Here is an 18,935-nt window from a genome sequence, read left to right on the forward strand (position 1 = left end):
CAGACCGTACACTGGCAACTGAATAGGCAACTCTCCGTCAATACCACCAAACTCCCTTCGCTAACCACCCGACCTCTCGTAGAACACACCCGTGCACCCCAACGGCATTCCCAAGCCAACAACTTCCAAAGAAAGGACACTTGGTCATATTCCAAACGAGAAGCCACCACTTCTCGGACCATAGAATCACAGCTGTGTATACGTACATGAGTGTACACCGCGTGCATATACACATGCAAAGAAGAGCAGAGGAGAACTCGGGAGGGCCCGTTCATTTGGTCCTGTTTGTTCACCGCCTCGCGTACATATATTCCCGCGGGAAAGCTCCCGACCTCGTCGGACATCGACGTTGTGACTTAATTACACGCTATTCAAGTCCCACCCTCCCCCTCTCCTCTTTTGGACCACGGTACTTGGTGTGCGTGTTTATAACGTCTGTGGGTGTACCTGGGGAGGAGAAAGGGAAGCTTTTCGAGGGTGAACAAGCGTGTAAATTGTTTGCGTTCTGCTGGTCAGTGCCCGCTGGTAAGTTTGCTTCCTTGGACCCCGACACTGATGGACTCTTGCTTTTTTTTTTTTTTCGCTCGCAGAAAAAGTCCTGCGATATTCAATGCAATAAATTGTTTACCCAAAGACGGCTCGTCGCGTGATTGCGGGATGGTTTTCGATTTTTATGTTTTTTCCTATGGTTTAAAGTTTGAGTCTTTTTAATTATCATCGCTCTTTACAAGTGAAATTAAAATCATTTTTTTACTTGTGGGGTGATTTCATTTTTATTTTATAACGGTTTTATGAGATTTACAATAAAATCACAATTTATGCATATTTACAAACGTTTTTAAAGGTTTTAGTTGATTTTTTTTGGAAAAAGTACAAACGATTTTTTGAACAGCCATTTGATTCTACCTCTGAATATTAAAAGTTTAAAAAAAATACGTATGAATAAGTTGAGCTTCTTTGAAAAGTACCAATAATAATTAACGAGGGAAATGTGGACACCGATTATTTCTCTGATCCACGAATTCCTTTCTCTCCCATGGTCCCTGAAAATCCCTGATAAGATCCCGCAAGCAATTCCGTCCGCCTAGCCCTTCCGATACCCAGAGGGTAATAAAAAAAAAAAAATCCTCCAAGGCTAAAGCGTATCGCGCAATAGCAGCACATAATCGGCTCGCGCGTTCGCGAGTTTCCGGATAGAAAGGCAAATTGAATAGCTTTTTTCCTTTATAAATACACTGCTACGGTATACCTCCGCGTCCTCGTCAGCGACGAGATCCTACCAAGGAAATCATTTCTCTCTCGTCGCTCGGAGCGATGAAAAAAAAAGAAAAAAAACGAAAGGAAGGAAGGAAGACATTGTAGAGGAAAAAAAGGGAGCCCCGAGAAATCGATGGATGCAGCTCCGAAGCCGATTTATTTGCCGATTATTTTTTCCGTTGAACAAATTAGTAAATCTCGGGGACTCCTTCTTTGCAGCCTCTTTTTTTTCTTGGGCGTTAAAAAAAAAAAAAAAAATAGAGTGGAAGGCCTTTCACGAACAATTTAGCACCGCTGGGCTACCCCTCCGCCATATACCTGGCGAGCGATACAAACTTTTAAATAAGTCGCTCCCGGCGAATTGACTTTACCTCCGGCCCCTTTTTTTGCTCGGGAAGGGAATCTCCTCCTTTCTTCCCTGCTACACTCTTCTTCTTTGCGCTACCTTCCGTTTTTTCAATGTACCGGGAAGGTAATGGTAACCACTCTTACTTTTTTTTTTTCCATAACGTTACGAAAATAATCACAAGACTCGAGTCTTGAAAAGTTAATGAACGAAATCAGTAAGACGTTAACTAATGCATTTATTTACCCTGGATTGTTTTAGTTTCAATTATACCCTTCAATTTAAAACTTTACTTACACCAACAATAAAGTATCTACTCGGTTTGTTGTAAAAAAAGTTGTGAAAACAATCGTCCTTACAAAAATATATGCCCAAAATAACGTTGCGACTGATGGTTGCCATGTCCCTGCAAGATTTATCAAATCATTGTCAATCCCACGTAGAAAGCATCGCTTATTAAATACCTGTTATTAATAATTATACAAGTTTTATGAAAAAAATTACTCCCCTGGACTAATTAGAATAAGAAAAAAATAAATAAGTGTAGTATGAAACAGAAAATACAATGCAGTATGACTTGATGAACTCTTAATAATGTAGTATACATAAACATTATACCCCCCTAAGTGAGTAAATGACAACAATTCCCACATTTAAGGATGTAGGTGGAAACAGATTAATTATTATTCCATTGAAAATGTAATTCCTAAAATTAAATGCCTTTACAAATACGATTTGATAGATGCACGTGACTAATGAATGCGAATTGTTTTTGTTTCAGGTAAGTCACAAACAGTCGTCCCACTGAATGGCACATCTTTTACTTTGTAAGTTATCGACACAATATCTAATTAATCACCAAACAAATTAAAGCATCCCATTGTTCATTACACTGTTTCCTGGACAGGTGTATACAATTTTAAGGGTAATGACCATTGTATCGATACAAAACACTTTCTAAATTAACCAAAATCTATTTACGACACACACTGTATTGTACAAGTTTGCATTCGCGTTATAATAATGGTACATCAGTAAATCGAGACAAGCTTTGAAAGCTTTGTATTATACATTAGACAGCATGAAAGCCGGAAACAGTTGTCCGATGGTCCAATCAGGATGCCCAGTATTATACGGTCATCTAAAGCTTGCCTGTGTGTGTGTGTACCTCATCACATATGGCTTTTTTTTTACATAGAACTTTTTGTGATTTTCACTGGACGTGAAAGAAATACAGTGTACAATATTTTACAATATGTGTATGCTTTATTGTCTAGTTATGTTTATTAGTTGTTGATTGTAGTGTGTTGAAAGTTAAAAAAATGTTTAGTAATTTTTTCTCGAAATTTCCTTCAATTCACGAGCTCTTGGAATTTCCAAAATCCTCATGAATACTTTGGATTTATAAGAGGAAAAGCTTTACGAAGGATTTGCCCATCACAAAAGTGAAAAGCTCTTCCAACTAGCAATGAAGACTTAAAATCTGTACAACAAATGCAAGTTCAGAAAAAAATACTAGTTACAACTGTTCTTTTATCCTCGCCACTTTGCAAATTGTAAACAAAGGATTCCAAGCTTCGTATTCGGATATTTCGCCGTGTTTACCGTGAAAACAGCTATTCTTATTTTATTGGTTCACACTCTAAGCGTGGCTGAAAAAACATTTAACATTTCTTTATTCTATCAATATTGTTCTTCCTGCTACTGTGTCGATTTAATTTTTTTTTTTTCATCCTCGAATATCCTTTTCTGTGAGAAATTAAAATATACTTTGTCGTTTCATATTATTTCTACAAAATCGAAGCTCAAGCTGGATAATTTTATTCACACGATGCTCTGTTCACGTGAAACTCGTAACACCATCCGTCACGTTAGTTGCCAAGATATTTTCCTAATACCAATGCTCGTCTTACAGACAATTTTTGCAGCTGTCTTGTTTTCAAGTCAATATTTTCAATTTCGACCATAACGTGAAATTTGCTACTACATTAAAAAAAAAATGCAATGTCCTTCACTGTTGGAAGAAATTACACAGATCAAATAAATGATTTATTGACAACTATAAGAGACTCTTAATTGACAACATGAAGTTTTGTGAAAACTCGAGCCTACAGTCATTAGTACCGAAAAACTTGTATTTGATTTCGTAGCTAATTTTTTTTCCAACCTCCAATACCGATTGACGAATGCTTTCAGTACAACACGAAAACTCCGCGTAGTATCTGACCCGAAAAAAATTCGTTTCAGCCAGACACGCAGACCCTCCCGTGATTTAGACAGCAGTTTATTTTTCCACCAGTCTCACTAAAACAATTACTTCCACGGCAAAAAAACTCACCGACAGAGGAAGCGACCACCCCCTTTTTTTACCCGAAAACAGAAGCAAAGGCATTTCCACCCTACAGGCTCGAAACCCGATTTCCGCTCCATCTTGTGACGGTAAATGAATATTAAAAAAAAAACAGCATCCACCATAGGGAGCTTTTTTCGGCATCACTACTCTCGTCCCGTCTAAACTAATAGAGCACCGCTGTAGGAAAATACCTCCCGATCATAGCTTTTACCCCTGCCCCCTATTTTTCCCACCAGCGAACAGAGCGCCAAATACATGCGGACTGAAAAATTAATTTCCACTCGTAACACACCATGTAGAAAGAAAAAAAAAAACAACCACATTCTCCCTGCACACAACAGAGTATAGGTACACAGGGCAGAAAGATGCACGCACTCGAGCACGCCCCGTTTGTAGGAGGAAAAATGTTTGCGAGGTGCGATTGCTGTTTGCCTTCGATATGCGCGTTTCCTGACCTGTTTGTCCCGAGGTATTGACTTTCAAGGAGATAGGAGGAGCGAGTGGACAGTGGCGGATATCTTCCTGAATTTCTCGCTAAATTATTTATTCCGTGAAACAAGCAAACCTCGCTTTGGTATAACTCTCGCACGTATGTGGTATATACCTTGTACACAACGCGACGGAGGAAGATCGAGCCTCGGCGGAGAAAGCATTTACCGCAAGGTAAAATTAAAAATACCCGCGTAGCCGTGAATAATACATTCCGTAATGAAACAATCAATAAGACAGCCCACACACGCAGGCAATACAAAATCCATCCGGCGTTGTTGTCTACCCTGCAATTTCCTCATCGATTGCGCGCGCCGATTAAACCTTCCTCACCGCACCTCGGCAGAGAAGAAGAAAAAAAAAAAAAAACTTCCCCCCTTAACCACCACCAGTAGCGGCAACAACAATATTCTCCGGGAGAAACATCGAGAGCCCCGCAATACCACTCGAGCGGGAAGGGCCTCTACACTCTCGCGCGGGGGTATATACCTTGTGTACAGCCCGACAAGCCGACGAGCTCATCGATCGGAGCAATCTATTTCTGGAGGCAGCTACGCCGTTGGGGCTCTCCGAGGGGAGAGCTTCTACCACCGGCAGGGGCTGCTGCATAATTAAAGAAAATGATCGCCGTCGTACGTCGAACTACCGCGGTGACCCTGGAGCAATAGTCTATACAGCTTTTTTCTTGTTTTTTTTTTCTATACACTGTCTTGCTACCACCGTGTATAATGCGACTCGTCAAACTCTTTGGGGAATGTATCGTTTGCTCTTATGCATGCATACCCTTTACCGTGTGTACGTGTTTCATCCACCGAAACAAAGCCTCAGAGCAGGTGATGTGCAAAAACGAGCCGGCTCGGGTGACCCATAAAAAGAGCTGCATGCACACCGTGTGCTCGTTAAAGGAGTCCCGATCCAGTCGTAGGGAAGCCCGTAAATAACGATATTTCGACGGGTGTTCCCTCTGTACACGTATAACATAGGGGGGAGGGCGCGTGCAGTAACGGGGCATTAAAGCCCGGGGAGAGATAGCCGGGCCGCTCGAACGTATAATTGCCGTGGCGCTCGGCCAATCGAGAAGAGCTACTCCACTGGGGATGTGCGGGCTAGCGTGCTTATGTAGCCAGTGGCCCGTTCGGAGGGATGAAATTTCTCGACACCTTGGGGACGACGTTTTCCTTGGGCAAATATATGTATATATAATTATACACATGTCGGGTGGGTCAGTTTCTCCTTCAAGGGAAGCCTTTTCAGAGGATTTGGGTTCAGGATGAGGAGGGTTATTGGTCAGTAAAACCAGATTGTATTGATAAGGAAGAGGGTGGATTTGGTGGGCTAGCGGACTTTGTTTTTTCAATGATTGCAGAAAAATATTTTCATCGACCCCACGTTTTGTCGTTGCAAACATTTGTGCTGTGTGAATCGCGCTAACACAAGCCCCGCGAGCCCGTGGTGATGGCGAGAGCACGGGAAGGGAGAGAAAACAAGAGGCAACGAAGAAAGTAAGCTCGCAGGGTAATTACGCAACGGTGCACGCTTGATTTCCCCGCGGACGAAAAATGTATAGGGCCTGGGACGCAAGAGAGGAGCGCTGAGAGCCATTAGGATCCTTACCTTTCTCCCACTGTGTCGAGGCATGTCCGCGATTGCTTGGTCTCGATTATATGGCGCTTGAAGCAAACGCTTATTTTCCAGGGACCGAGGATCTGGTACTTTTTTTTTTTTTCACTTGGCATCCTTATTTTTTGGCGTTTTTAGGGTTGTCTGTGTAGCTCAAACTGGTTTCCTTTGATAAGATGTTCAAAGTCACGTGACTATAACCTTCTTAATCGTTGCGTGATTGGTTGAGACAGATCACTTGGGATGAGAATAACTGGAAAATTTCGTTCATAAAAATTGAAATTGGCTGTTTTTAAATAAGATGGGGATTTTCGAAACATCATAAAAAAATAAATGTTTTTGACCAGTTACAATAACATTTTATTTTGGTGCTTGGCTCAATGATTTACATGTTCCAGTAGCACAGGTCCAATCGTGGCATTCGACACATGCGATATTTTATTGATTGCTCTTCATCACTTGAAAGAGGTAAAGTATAATATTGATCTGATGAGTTCCTAAGCATGTGTATATTTGATTATTCACTTAACGCAAGGATGGATCCAATACTTCCAGAGTTGATACGGACTTACTAGACAAATTATACTTTATTACACTCAAGTGCTGATGACAAGTTTTTGAGTAATCGATAAGATACATGCAATATCGATTGCTCGAAAACTCGTCTTGAGATCTTGAAAGTGGTAAAGTATTATACTAGTCTAATTAGTTCCTAAGGATGCATTTATTTGTTTCTTTACTTGGCTTAAGGTTAGATCTAAGACTTCTAGAGAGTTGAAACTAATTTACTAGACAAATTATACTTGATTATACTCAAGTGCTGACGTCGAGTTTTCGAGTAATCGATAAGATATCGCGTGTATCGAATGCCCTGATTGAACTCCAGAAAACACTATAAATCGTGCCAAAATATACAGGGCAAAATAACCTGATTGCTCCAAATTAATCTTTAAAACCATCGATTAGTCAATCTAAACGATACCGCTTGAAGCACAACCAACGGAACCCACCGGATGAGTAGTAAAAAGTAACACGAACACCGCTCCCAGATACTCGCACCGATTCTCTCCCTTAAAAAAACAACCACACTCCCGTTGTTCTCCAACAACCAAGTGAGCCGATAAATCAAGCCCGAGCGAGTCCAAGCGCCCGTATTAATGGTCCCGCGCACTTTATTTAATTAAAATAAATCACCGCAGCGTCGCTCCGCGTCGTCACACACATACAGCACAGAGGGACCACAGTGCCACCCGCGCTCCATCTAATAGTTCCTGCACCCTTGGGTGCATTAAAACGTAATTAGGCCGCTTTAGCTCTGCCCACCTGTATCCATATCAAACACGCGTACGTTGCGAGGAACACTTTTTTTTTTTTTAACATTTCGAGTCATGAGTCTCGAGTTATCAAAAGCTTTGGTTGTTCATTCACTTGTTGACGACGAGACAACCATAGTGACCGGACGTACGTGGTATTCTCGGCTCGTTGTAGCTGGCGCGAATCGGCGTCTTAAACAAGCCTCGCGTTTCACGTCTCATTAGCTCGGCTCCTCTGGTATATATACGTACGAGCTTTCAGACGACCCTGGGCAGTGTTCTCGCGCGTATGTTGTGTAATATACGAGAAAGAGGAGTGCGCGGGGTCGTAGGGAGGTAACGTCGTAAAAGCCAGTGCACAAAGGGTGGGGGGGGGGGGCAGGCCTTACTTAGCCCCGTAATCGGGAGATATTGCCGGCGGGCACTTTGCGCCGGGGCACGGTAGTCTTAAGAAAGCACCTACCCCCCCCCCCTGACTCTCAGGGCCGAGACACGGATCTGTTATTAAAAGGGCTCTCTCTTGCTTTTGTGCCCGTGTCTCTTTTATGCCGCGGAGGCTTCTCCTCCGTGTATATACCGGTGCCTGTAAGCTCACTTTGTTACGGCTCTACCCCTGGCGCGCTTTTACTTACTTACGCGCTCGTGACTTTTCTTTTCCTTGCGTCGGCTTGGTGCGAGGGACGTCCGCGTTGTCTTGTCTGTGTGGCTTTTGTTTGAGGTTGCCGAGGTTTTTCTTGCTTTGCAACATACCATGGGGGTTGATTTGATGGTGTTTTTATTTTTTTTTTTGTTTATTTTCCCCCTGAAAGAGTTAATTATTTTGGGAATTACGTAAAGCTTAAGTGGCTGCGTGAGATGACATGGTCGACTTTTTTTGTACGGCCATGCTTTTTTTTGTTCTATTCGACGAGAACTCAGAGCAATCTGAATAATTTTTGAGACTACAACTTTCCTGGTTGAAAATGTTTCAATGTTTTATCGTGTAACCAGCATACGGCACCACTCAAAGAGAACAAAGCTTTTCTTACAATTTTCTGTTCATTTTTGTGGCTTTCCAAACAATCATATATAATCTCACCTACATGCAATCTTTACAATGGCATCAGTTATGTGATTGTTTATTTTTTTATAATGTAACTTTTAAAATACAACTAAACAAATAGTTATAGAAAAAAATTGTTTTGTTATACATTATAAAGTTACAAAGTACAATGAAATTTTACGTTTAGTTACATTGTATGTTTACTTCAATGATACAGTACATTTTTGTCCAATTGTCTCGTTTGAAAGAATAAATCAATCAAGTATCATTATGCCAGGTAATTTTGAATTTAAATTGCTAAATTTTTGTTAAAACCTCACCTTGATAGGATTAAACTTTCATAAATATTTTTTCTTGGTTTATTAAATGTTTGAAGAATTAAATTATTTATGAAACTTATTTTATACTCTATGCCAGATTTATAAATATCGTTTTGTAACTGCGAATATATATATTATTATTATAATTACGATTTTTATTATTATCATAAAACCACATCAAAACACTTACAAAGCTCTTCAATTACGTCCGTAGCACAAATAATTTTCTCTGAAAAAAGATGTACAAAATAAATACTTAATCAATCACAAGCCTCGTCGAACGATTGTACTCCAACGCGTGTACGCAGTCCTAAAAATGAAAACGCCGACACGTTCGAGTTGAGATGCGAGTCCACCGATGCAGGTGACGTATATTGGACGAGCATGCTGTTTTTATTTTGTTCCAAACAAATCCCTGCAACTCAAAATCCAGAAAATATGTTCTTCATCCACGTCACGAGTCCGCAAGCGCGTGATTAAAAAATGATACAACCGAGGGAAAATTACCAACTCTCCCGCATAATCGGGGATGCTCATTAAAAATTTCGAAATCACGCCCGTAGCGCGAGTATATAGTCTCTTTTTCGAGCTCTGGCTGTAGTTTTAATTAATATGCGGCCAGTATACGCGCGTAGCTGGTGACAAAAAAAAAAAAAATAAAAAAATAAAAAAAGCTCACGCAAGGGACGAAAACGCCTGTAATCCTTCATTAAAATGAACGCTTTGGAGCAGCCAGCGGCGCTTTCTCTTCCCCCTCGACAATGGGACAGAACGTACTTTTACGCGTCGTCCTTCCCTCCCCCTCTCCCCTACTCGCTCTCTGTCTTTTTGTACTCATTCTCTGCGACGTCCCTTTCATCTCTCAGAGCTACTGCGACAGGATTCACTCAGCTCTTTCTCTTCCACGTTGCTTGTTGTTGTTTTTTCTTTTCCTTTTGCCCAGAAAAAATAAAAGAAAGTGCATCGAATTTTTTTTTTTTTTTTTCATTCGCTTTTACATGTTTTTCCTTTCTTCCGCTTCCGCGGTGCGCTGTGAAACTCGCGTTGCTGTACAGCCACCGCTGACGTGATAAGGTTCTTTCATGTGTGTACCACTAGCTGACCACTTCAATAAGCTGTTATCAAAAATTCTGTAAAACAAATGAAAAAAGAAAAAAATACATACAGTTAACGTTTCAAGGTGTGCTATTTGATTTTGTACTGAGTAATCCTAGAAGTGTGAAAATTATATTTGCGAACGTAAGCAAAAATTTTACCGCCTGTCAAATACATGGTGACCCTGTGTCTATGAAGTTTTTAGACCCTTGGCCATTTACTGAGTCAGGCCTAAAATCAGGCTGTGTACACTCAGACTTGGGCACAATTGTTTTATGAATTTTACAACACTGAAAGAAAAATTTTTTTTCTTCCAGGTTAAAGTGTATCCTTTTTGCTGAAAACATCATTTATTTGTCACTACGTGTTCACTATACAATATTTGAAGAACATTGTTTTATTTCTGTCAGTTAGTGCCATACATCTTATTGTAAAGTGGTTCATAACTCAAACATTTGAATTTTTTTACTTCTTTTTCTACATTTCCTTTCTTTTATACTGTACCACATAGTTTTTGCTGGAAAAAAATTGTATTTGGCACTACATTTAAAGTATAGAGATTAATTAAAAAAATGTTTTCGCACAAATAATGCATTATATTAAAAACAAAAACAAAAAAATTATAAAAGTATTCTTGCCCAAGTCAGTACAGTACACCAACGCCCTGGTAAGTTACTCGTACCCACCTCATATCACTACTATTATTGGAGGGTTAATTGCTGATAATATAAATGATAAGTTGGTACTGTAATCTACTTCCTGATCATGTGTTTATCTAAGGTAATATTACTAACGCGTGTGATGTTGTTCACGTTTGAGTACTGGGACCAATTAAAACCTAACCAATCGCAGGTACAATTCACTCGGTACAAGCTTTTGCACTCTAAAACGGATCCGATTCTTTATTTCTCCGAAAGAAAAACAGAGCCACACCAATGAAATTACAAAGTCGGTCCGATCCCACCGGCTCCTCCCCGCCGTTAATCCAATCGGCCGCCTCGGAAAGAAAACCCCCACCGACCGTATATTGACACAGGCTCCTCGGTAAAAAAAGCCTATCCCTTTCTTAATCTCCCCAAAGTAGATTTCACCAGCCAATTACCGGCTACACGCGCGCGACAAATCTTCCGTCGGCCGGTACACCTCGACCCACCCTTCTGATCTCACCTTAGCGTTCGTGCGAGTGTACCTGTGTGTCGGGAAAACTCGAGGGGCTCGACAGAACAAACAGGGGCGCGGCGCTGATCTGACGTCACGGCTTTGTTTACCCCCGATCGCGGAGCTGTAACGAGTTACCTTCGTTTGCTCTTTTCTTTCCCTCCCTGTGGAAATAACGAGTCGTGCCAGTGTAATTGCTACGAAAACCTTATCCTCGACCGCGCGATTTTTGTCTCGTTTTAGCTCGCCGATAAAAAGATGCTTGAAGATACATTAAAATTTACGGGTCATTATCATTACGATGGGGCGAGGCTCTGCACCACTGAGTAAACACTGGTGGGTCTCGATGGGAAATGTCTGCAATCAAACACGTGGAATGACAGTCGTTTCGATCGATTGGTAGGGACGTCGATAAGTACACCTTTGCTGTTGGTATATTATGTGTACCAGTTGATACTTTGGTGCGTTTTGATCGATTCTCTTGGAGTTGTTTTGTGCTCTCAAGGTATTAAAAATTAACAAACATATCCGTAACGTTGAGCAATCGAGGCTAAACGAAATAGTTGAACGTCTTCAAGATATCAAAAAATACGAAATGGAAAAACGCATCGTTACTTTTATCCATGGATTCAATTGTGAACATGTTTTACTAAGAACTGACAGTACTATTTGGAAAAAATTTTCCTTTTGATAATATATTAAATGTAAACAACAAATTATTATTTCCCTAATCAAAAATAAAAATGAAATACTTATACTTATGGGTAAAAACACTTTAATGATGTTATAAAACTAAATATCATATTTAACATTTTTATGTTTAAAATATACGATGAGTTTTAAGTATCTGCATGTATAGGTAGTGCTTGAACTAAAAAATTACTCTTAATTTAACAGTTTTCTTATAAAAAAGTATGTATGAGTTTTTTTTTTTTTAATTATTATTTCATCATCGACACCTTAGTTCTGATGTGCAGTAAGAAAAAACTTGTTTTTTACGCCTTTTATGGGAAAATAAGACACAAATTTTACGGAACGGTGTAATCAATGAAATATGTACATAATATTACAACAAAAACTGCATCGTACTCTTTGGCCATGATGACAAATGCCTGCAAATTGTCCTGTAAAATTAAGTAGAAACAGGCGAGTATGGTCAGACAAATTTATAAAATTTATACAATTTTACAAATTTATATATAAATTTTTCTTTCTCCCTAATTTTCCCTAATATTCTCGATATTACCTCACCCACTGAGTCTCTTCTCGAGCCCTTATCTCAGAACTTTCTCCCCCTCCCTTTCTTCACTGAACTTTCACACCAACGCGTTTCGAATCGCGAATCACGACGTATTTAGCGAGTCACTCAAGCATACCAAATTACGCCTAATGGGCCCTGAGCTCGTTTCCGCGTGAATTTTGGAAATTACAGCGCGACGCTGATGGTTTAATCGCAACTATTGGAATCACAATTTTCGCAATGGATGTCTCAATGGAAGTGTCTACCGTCGATTACACTTTTTCAAAGCCCCGCAATCCAAAAATACTTACCCTGTCTCTCTTCCTCTGGACTAATTTCACCGGCAAACTCTCGACGTGAAAATCCAAAATTATCCGCGTCCGGACGGGAGTCCATGCGCGCGATACTTCTCGGAAACTCCCGGAGAGCACCGCAGCATCCGAGAGGGTCGTTCTCCGCAGTCTCTGAGCGATAAGTCGGCGTTACGATCCCCCACCCCCGCTTCCTTTAATTAAGTCCACCGCAGCTCTCATTACGAACACGTGTGCGGGACGAAAGTCCTGGGGGCTGTAATGGTGCCCCGCCGGCGATTTTACGAGGCTATATATACACACCTACAGCTTGGCAGGAGAGATTTGCCGGCCGGGGAAATCTGAATCTATACTCTCCCGTCGTTGTCACTTGATTGCGATTGATTTTTACGGTGGACGAGGTTTTTGTTCACTCCATGGGTATCAATAGCTTTTGGGGAGCTAGGTTGGGTTAATTCGAGTGAAAAGTTGTATGCTCGTGGAAACACCTACCTTTGATACTTGCATTGTTTTTCCAGTTTGTAAATTATTTTTATTTTTTGTCGATGCAAAAAATGTACAAAATGAGTGAAAATGACGAAATTTAATGGTTCTGCAGTGAATGCTTACCTGTTATAGTTATTCAATTTAGATTTTCTTTAAATGAAACAACGATTGTTCACTGATAAGCAGATAATTATGATTCTAAAATAAATGATAAAACACTCACATTTTTTATGGACGTATACTCAATTTACTGAGACACTGGTACAAAAATGACTGACATGGACCATCTTTATAATGCTTGGTATGAAAATAAAAAAACGGCTTATAGGTTGGAAGTGCTGAAATCTATTCATTTATTTTTCTCAAAAGTTAAATTGTTAAATTGCAATGTAATTTTTTAAAAAAGTAAAATCTGCTCACATGAGCTTTATTAACAGGAAATACATTATTGATCATAGTTTATGTTATTCAAGACTATTTTAACAGTTGCGTATGTGGCTGTAAAAAATTGAATAAACGATGCCTTCTTATTCAATGACGCAGTGAATAACGTCATGAAAAGTAAATGTTAAAAATAAAATCCAGATGTAAACAAATTCCTCCATGGTCACCTGCTAACAATTGAAATCGCTCAATCACTTTTTGTGCATGTATATCAAACCTCTTGAATCAAGATTCTTGATTAAATCAACTTTTTTTATCGTGTACAAAAGATAAGGTTTTCATTTTTTTTTTTAAAACACTATTATTAATTTGATGATCTGTACATTTCGTGCAGTAAAATTTTTAAATAATCTTGAATGGCCTTTCGCAATATGCAAATATTCCATGACGTAACAGCAATATAATCTTTTAAATGACTAATGTTCAATCGTAGTTTAAACAGCTTGACAAATAAATCAAGGTACTATTGGAAAGGACAATTAATTGTTAATAGTATAAGTTTTTTTTCTTATTGCGTAAAAAATATGAATAAAACATAATAGTATAAGCTGCTATGGCTAGAAAAACAACAAGTTAACACTTTAAGTGGGAAGAATCCGTCAAGCTGTCACTCTTGATATAAAACAAGGTTAATGTCAATGTTCCGGTTTATCTAGTTCATCAAGTATTTAGGTACGTACATGAACATTGAATACGTGTTATGAAAAAGAATCAATGAAGGAAGTCACCTACACTGAGACTACAAAAAACTTGAGTCTCAAGTATCTACATAAATGAAGACAATATATGTACGTATACACATTTTAATAAATACGTGGATCAAAGTGGATGGATAGGAAAACTTTGTTAGTAATGTATAAACGTAAACGTCAATTCGATCACAGTAACTAATAATTAAAAATCTTGTACGATTTCATAAAAGCTTTGTCATAGTAACTATAACTGTTTGAATAAAATAGGATACAGTAATTAAATTTATCATCGTGTGAGGTATTGTAAAATTTTACTTTACTACTATTATTAATATAAGTATGAAATAAAAACATTCATGATTTGAAGCCTAGTCACAATATTGTACTACCAGAAGCAGCATGTGCATAAAAAAAAATTTTTGATATTATTACATATTGGTTTTTTATAGTTCTTACTTATCCACTTAGAGGTCAAATAAGAATCATATTATTTTCATTGATTCGTAAAGGTAAATAAATTTTTACTTGTCAGTTAAAGACACTTTTCCGCTATTTTGAAACTATTGAAGTCTTACAACTTATTCCCATTTGATATGTCATTTGTTATAAATAAAAATCATTTTTATTAGAGTATGAGAAGATTTTTTTTCATTCATCAATTGTTTTGATTATGTGTTTTATAATAATTTTTTATTGAGATATACATATATTAAATGCAGATCTTAAATCATTTTTAAATGATATCGTATGCAAATAATCAAAAAACTAAATACTCTACTTTTTAGTTACATGAAATGTATATTCATGTATATACGATTTGTAATGACATGCATGAATCGTACGTTGCACTAGCAAAAGTGGCAAAACAAGCGAGAATCGGCAGTAGCTATAAAATTTAATAATATTTAGAGTTAACTTCTAGACTTCATCTGCAACCAGAATCCACCTTTTGGATACACCGCAAATTTACTGGAATCGTGTTCAAATGGTATACAAGTTTTTTTACATGGTTCAAGGCTACATTTGGACAATAACTGAATGAACAAAGTCTTAATCTCAAGTATAGCGAAACGATTACCTATGCACATTCTTGGGCCTAAACCAAAGCCCAAATTTACCACATCACCACTAATTTTCTTGTTCGAATATCTATCAGGATCGAATTTATCTGGATTTTCATAATAAACTGGGTCTCTATGGATAGCTGCAACAGCTGCAAAAACTTCTGTTCCTGATTTAATTGTGATTGGTTTTCCTCCAGGTAACGCTGGTGGAAACTCAAAGTCCTTAGAGCACATCCTCGACACGAAAGCGACAGAATGCATTCTCATGGTTTCGTAGAAAACAGCATCCAAATAGTTCATATTACCAATAGCTTCGTATGTGGGCTTACCATCACATTCCTTCATGACTTTATCTATTTCTGACTGAAGTTTTTGCTGAGCATCGGGATTGACAGCTAGTTCGTGTGCCATCAAGCACATGAAATCGGATGTGGTGTCGAAACCGCCGAGAAAGAAAATAAAAGCTTGTGCTGTGATTTCTATCAAGTCTTCACTAGAAACCTCCCCAACTTTACTTTTAGCATCAATAAGAAGCTGCAACATGTCAGGTCGAGTGATACCATTCTCTTGTCTTGTCTTTATCGTTGTTTCGATAATATTAATAAAGAAATCAGTTTCTTCTTTAGGTATGATTCTAGTACCTAATTTTGAAGCCAGTTTGGGGAAAATAGCTTGAAAGAAAAACTTAAGCATCATTTTTCCATTAGTGAACGAGCACTTTTTTCCCGTAACGTAAAACTCATCGTTTGGGTTATCCAAACTGTTGACCTCAATACCAAAAGCACATGTAGCTATTACATCTGTTGTAAATCGACTGAAAACATCTTTAATGTCAATAGCATCAACATTGGCAAACAGTTTTATAAACGTTTCTGCAAATTTTTCAGTACACTGAGACATCAACACGTGCATCGTCCGCATTTTACTTGACGTAAACGCTGGACTCAATAAACTACGCACATCTCTCCATTTATCGCCATTTAAAAAAGCCAAATTCTTACCAGTTAGTGGATCGATTGCCTCTTCGACAAAAGTTCTACGATGAGCGAAATGGTCAAAGTTTTTAACAAGCACGGATTTTATCAAGTCGAGATCACGCACAACTATTATATGACTGAAGAAAGTATAAGAAACCACGTATTTGGCTTCTTTGTTCATGTTATATAAATCTTTTACAGTGCAGTTGAGGTGGCGACGGCTTATGAAGTTAGAACCAAAAGCACCTAGATACGGTAACTTAGGATATTGAGGCACTCCACGTTTTATAAAGTACCATCTCATTTTAACATTTTTCCACACAACATATATCACACATAAAATAATTAACCAAATCCATAAAGCCATGATGTCAATAAGATGAAAACTTTTGAAGTCTTCCGTGAAACACTAGAGTGAAACACTAGACTGAGGTACGTATAGAAGGTACGATATTTCGCATTCTACTGTAGCAGCTGCGCATCTAGAGATTAATATAAGCGTCCAGTGCAGTGTGCAAAACAATGACGTAATCTTGTCAGTCGTACGTAGATGTGTGCATGTATAATTTACTGGTCAATGATGATACATGTACATGTAGCTAGCAAAAAGTTTCGTCATATTTTTTCCTTGTACGTTTAGTCAGCTTACTTTTTTAATCACTTGGATTAAAGGTTACGATTAAAAAACAAATCTTCAGTATCATACTGTACAAAGTATATTTTTTAATAAGTATACAGTAAATGGTAAGGTTTTTTTTTTTTTTTTTTTTTTTTTATATTATAGTGCTCTACGTCCGGCACTACTATGGGCACTTAGCACTTGGGAAAGGGACAAGGAAAGGGATGGGAGGAAGCCTCCCCATTACTGGAAGGGGGGTAGGGGGAACTTAGGCAATTTTTGCTGCGAGAAGGTCGCCTAAAGCCCTCCTCGAGGAGCATTGCGTGGTGAAAAAGCACATGTGAAAAGTCACAGAGGTACTTACCCGAAAAAGTCGCACTGGCCGGGAATCGAACCACGGTCTCCCGCATGCCAATCCACGACCTAGCCGACCGAGCATAATCGCTATAAGAAGTATTGCATGGTAAATTACTTCGCAGGTCTTAGTTTCAACCAACATCCACCTTTTGGGCATGGCGATATAGTGTTTGGATCATACTTAAATGGTAAACAAGTTTTTTTACAGGGTTCGAGGCTACATTTAGCTAACATGTGTACAAACAGAGTCTTTATTTCAAGGATAGCAAATCTGTTGCCTATACACATTCTCGGGCCCAAACCAAAGCCCAAGTTCAAAACGTCGCTCGTAATTTTTTTGTTCAAATATCTATCTGGATCAAACTTATCTGGATTCTCGTAGTAGTTTGGATCTCTGTGCACGCCAGCAGATGGAATCAAAATTTCTGTTCCTATCTTAACCAAAAATGGTTTCAAATTCGGCAGACTTGGAGGCAACTCGAAGTCCTTAGAGCATACTCTCGACAAAAAGGGTGAGGGATGCATTCTCATCGTTTCATTAAAGACAGCATCCAAGTAGTGCATATTGGTTATGGCTTCATAAGTCACCTCCCCATTATTTTCTCTCATTACTCCGTCAACTTCGGTTTTAAGTTTCTCTTGCACATCAGGATTAGCAGCCAATTCGTGGGCTATGAGGCTCATCAAGTCAGACGTGGTATCAAAACCAGCTAGAAAGAAGATAAACGCCTGAGCAGTCAATTCCATGGTATCAAGGCCAGATGATCCATTCATCTTGTCGCGTGTATCAATCATCAGTTGTAGCATATCTGGTCGGTTAATGCCTTGCTCTTGTCTTGTTTTGATCGTCGTTTCAATGACGTTGACGAAAAATTTGGTTTCTTTCTTCGGCACGATTCTCATTCCCAGTTTAGCTGTCAGTTTCGGAAAAAGGTCCAGCAGAAAGATTTTCAACAGATTTCTTCCGTTGTTGAAAGAGCACTTCTTTCCTGCCACGAAAAACTCGTTGTTTGGGTTTTCCAAGCTGTCAACTTCGATGCCAAAGGCACACGTTGCTATAACGTCGTTTGTGAATCTGCTAAATACGTCCTTCATGTCAACAGCATCCATATTACCGTATCTTTTTAGTAATTTGTCGGTGAAGTTGACAGCACATCGCCTCATGAATACGTGCATCGCTCGCATTTTACTAGACGTAAAGGCTGGACTAAGTAAATTGCGTATTTCGTGCCATTTGTCACCATTGAGTAAAGCTAGATTTCTCGCGAATAAAGGATCGTTATTTTCGTTAATGAAATTTTTGCGATCAGCAAAATGATCGAAATTTTTGATGAGCACACTTTTTATAAGGTCAAGGTCACGTATCATCAACAAAGAACTGGAAAAAAACAGAGACACTGAGTATTTGGCTTGTTGGTTCATACTGTATATTTTTTTTGTTAAATCGTTCATTGATTGACGAGTAAAAAAAATAACACCAAAGGCACCGAAAACTGGTACCTCCGACAGGAGTGGCACGCCCTGTTTTACGTAATGCCATTTTATTCTATAATGTTTGATCATGACATAAATCATGTATAACACTATAAACCAAATCCAGTAGGCCATGATCATCGTCTGAGTTTACAATGTTTTTTAAATACTTTTAATTTAACGTATTAAAAAGGAAAAAAAATTGTCCAACGTTAGCACCGAGCGATACTCAACTGAGACTAATTGTGTAGTTGTTGGCAATGCAAGCCACTGGAACTG

General features: G+C 38.8%; 1 protein-coding gene and 2 pseudogenes across 2 annotated transcripts in view; 1 reads left to right on the forward strand and 2 right to left on the reverse strand.

Moving 5' to 3' along the window:
* bru3 (CUGBP Elav-like family member bruno 3) overlaps positions 1–18,935 on the forward strand; it is an 825,259-nt gene that overhangs the window by 532,159 nt on the left and 274,165 nt on the right. The window lies entirely within an intron of this gene.
* On the reverse strand, positions 14,964–16,619 carry LOC106641502 (cytochrome P450 9e2 pseudogene; annotated as a pseudogene).
* LOC106641481 (cytochrome P450 9e2 pseudogene) lies at positions 17,271–18,843 on the reverse strand (annotated as a pseudogene).

The sequence above is a fragment of the Copidosoma floridanum genome, unplaced genomic scaffold (genome assembly GCF_036245765.1).
Source record: "Copidosoma floridanum isolate Cflo_tuat_1 unplaced genomic scaffold, Cflo_Japanese_pri ptg000025l, whole genome shotgun sequence".
NCBI lineage: Eukaryota > Metazoa > Arthropoda > Insecta > Hymenoptera > Encyrtidae > Copidosoma > Copidosoma floridanum.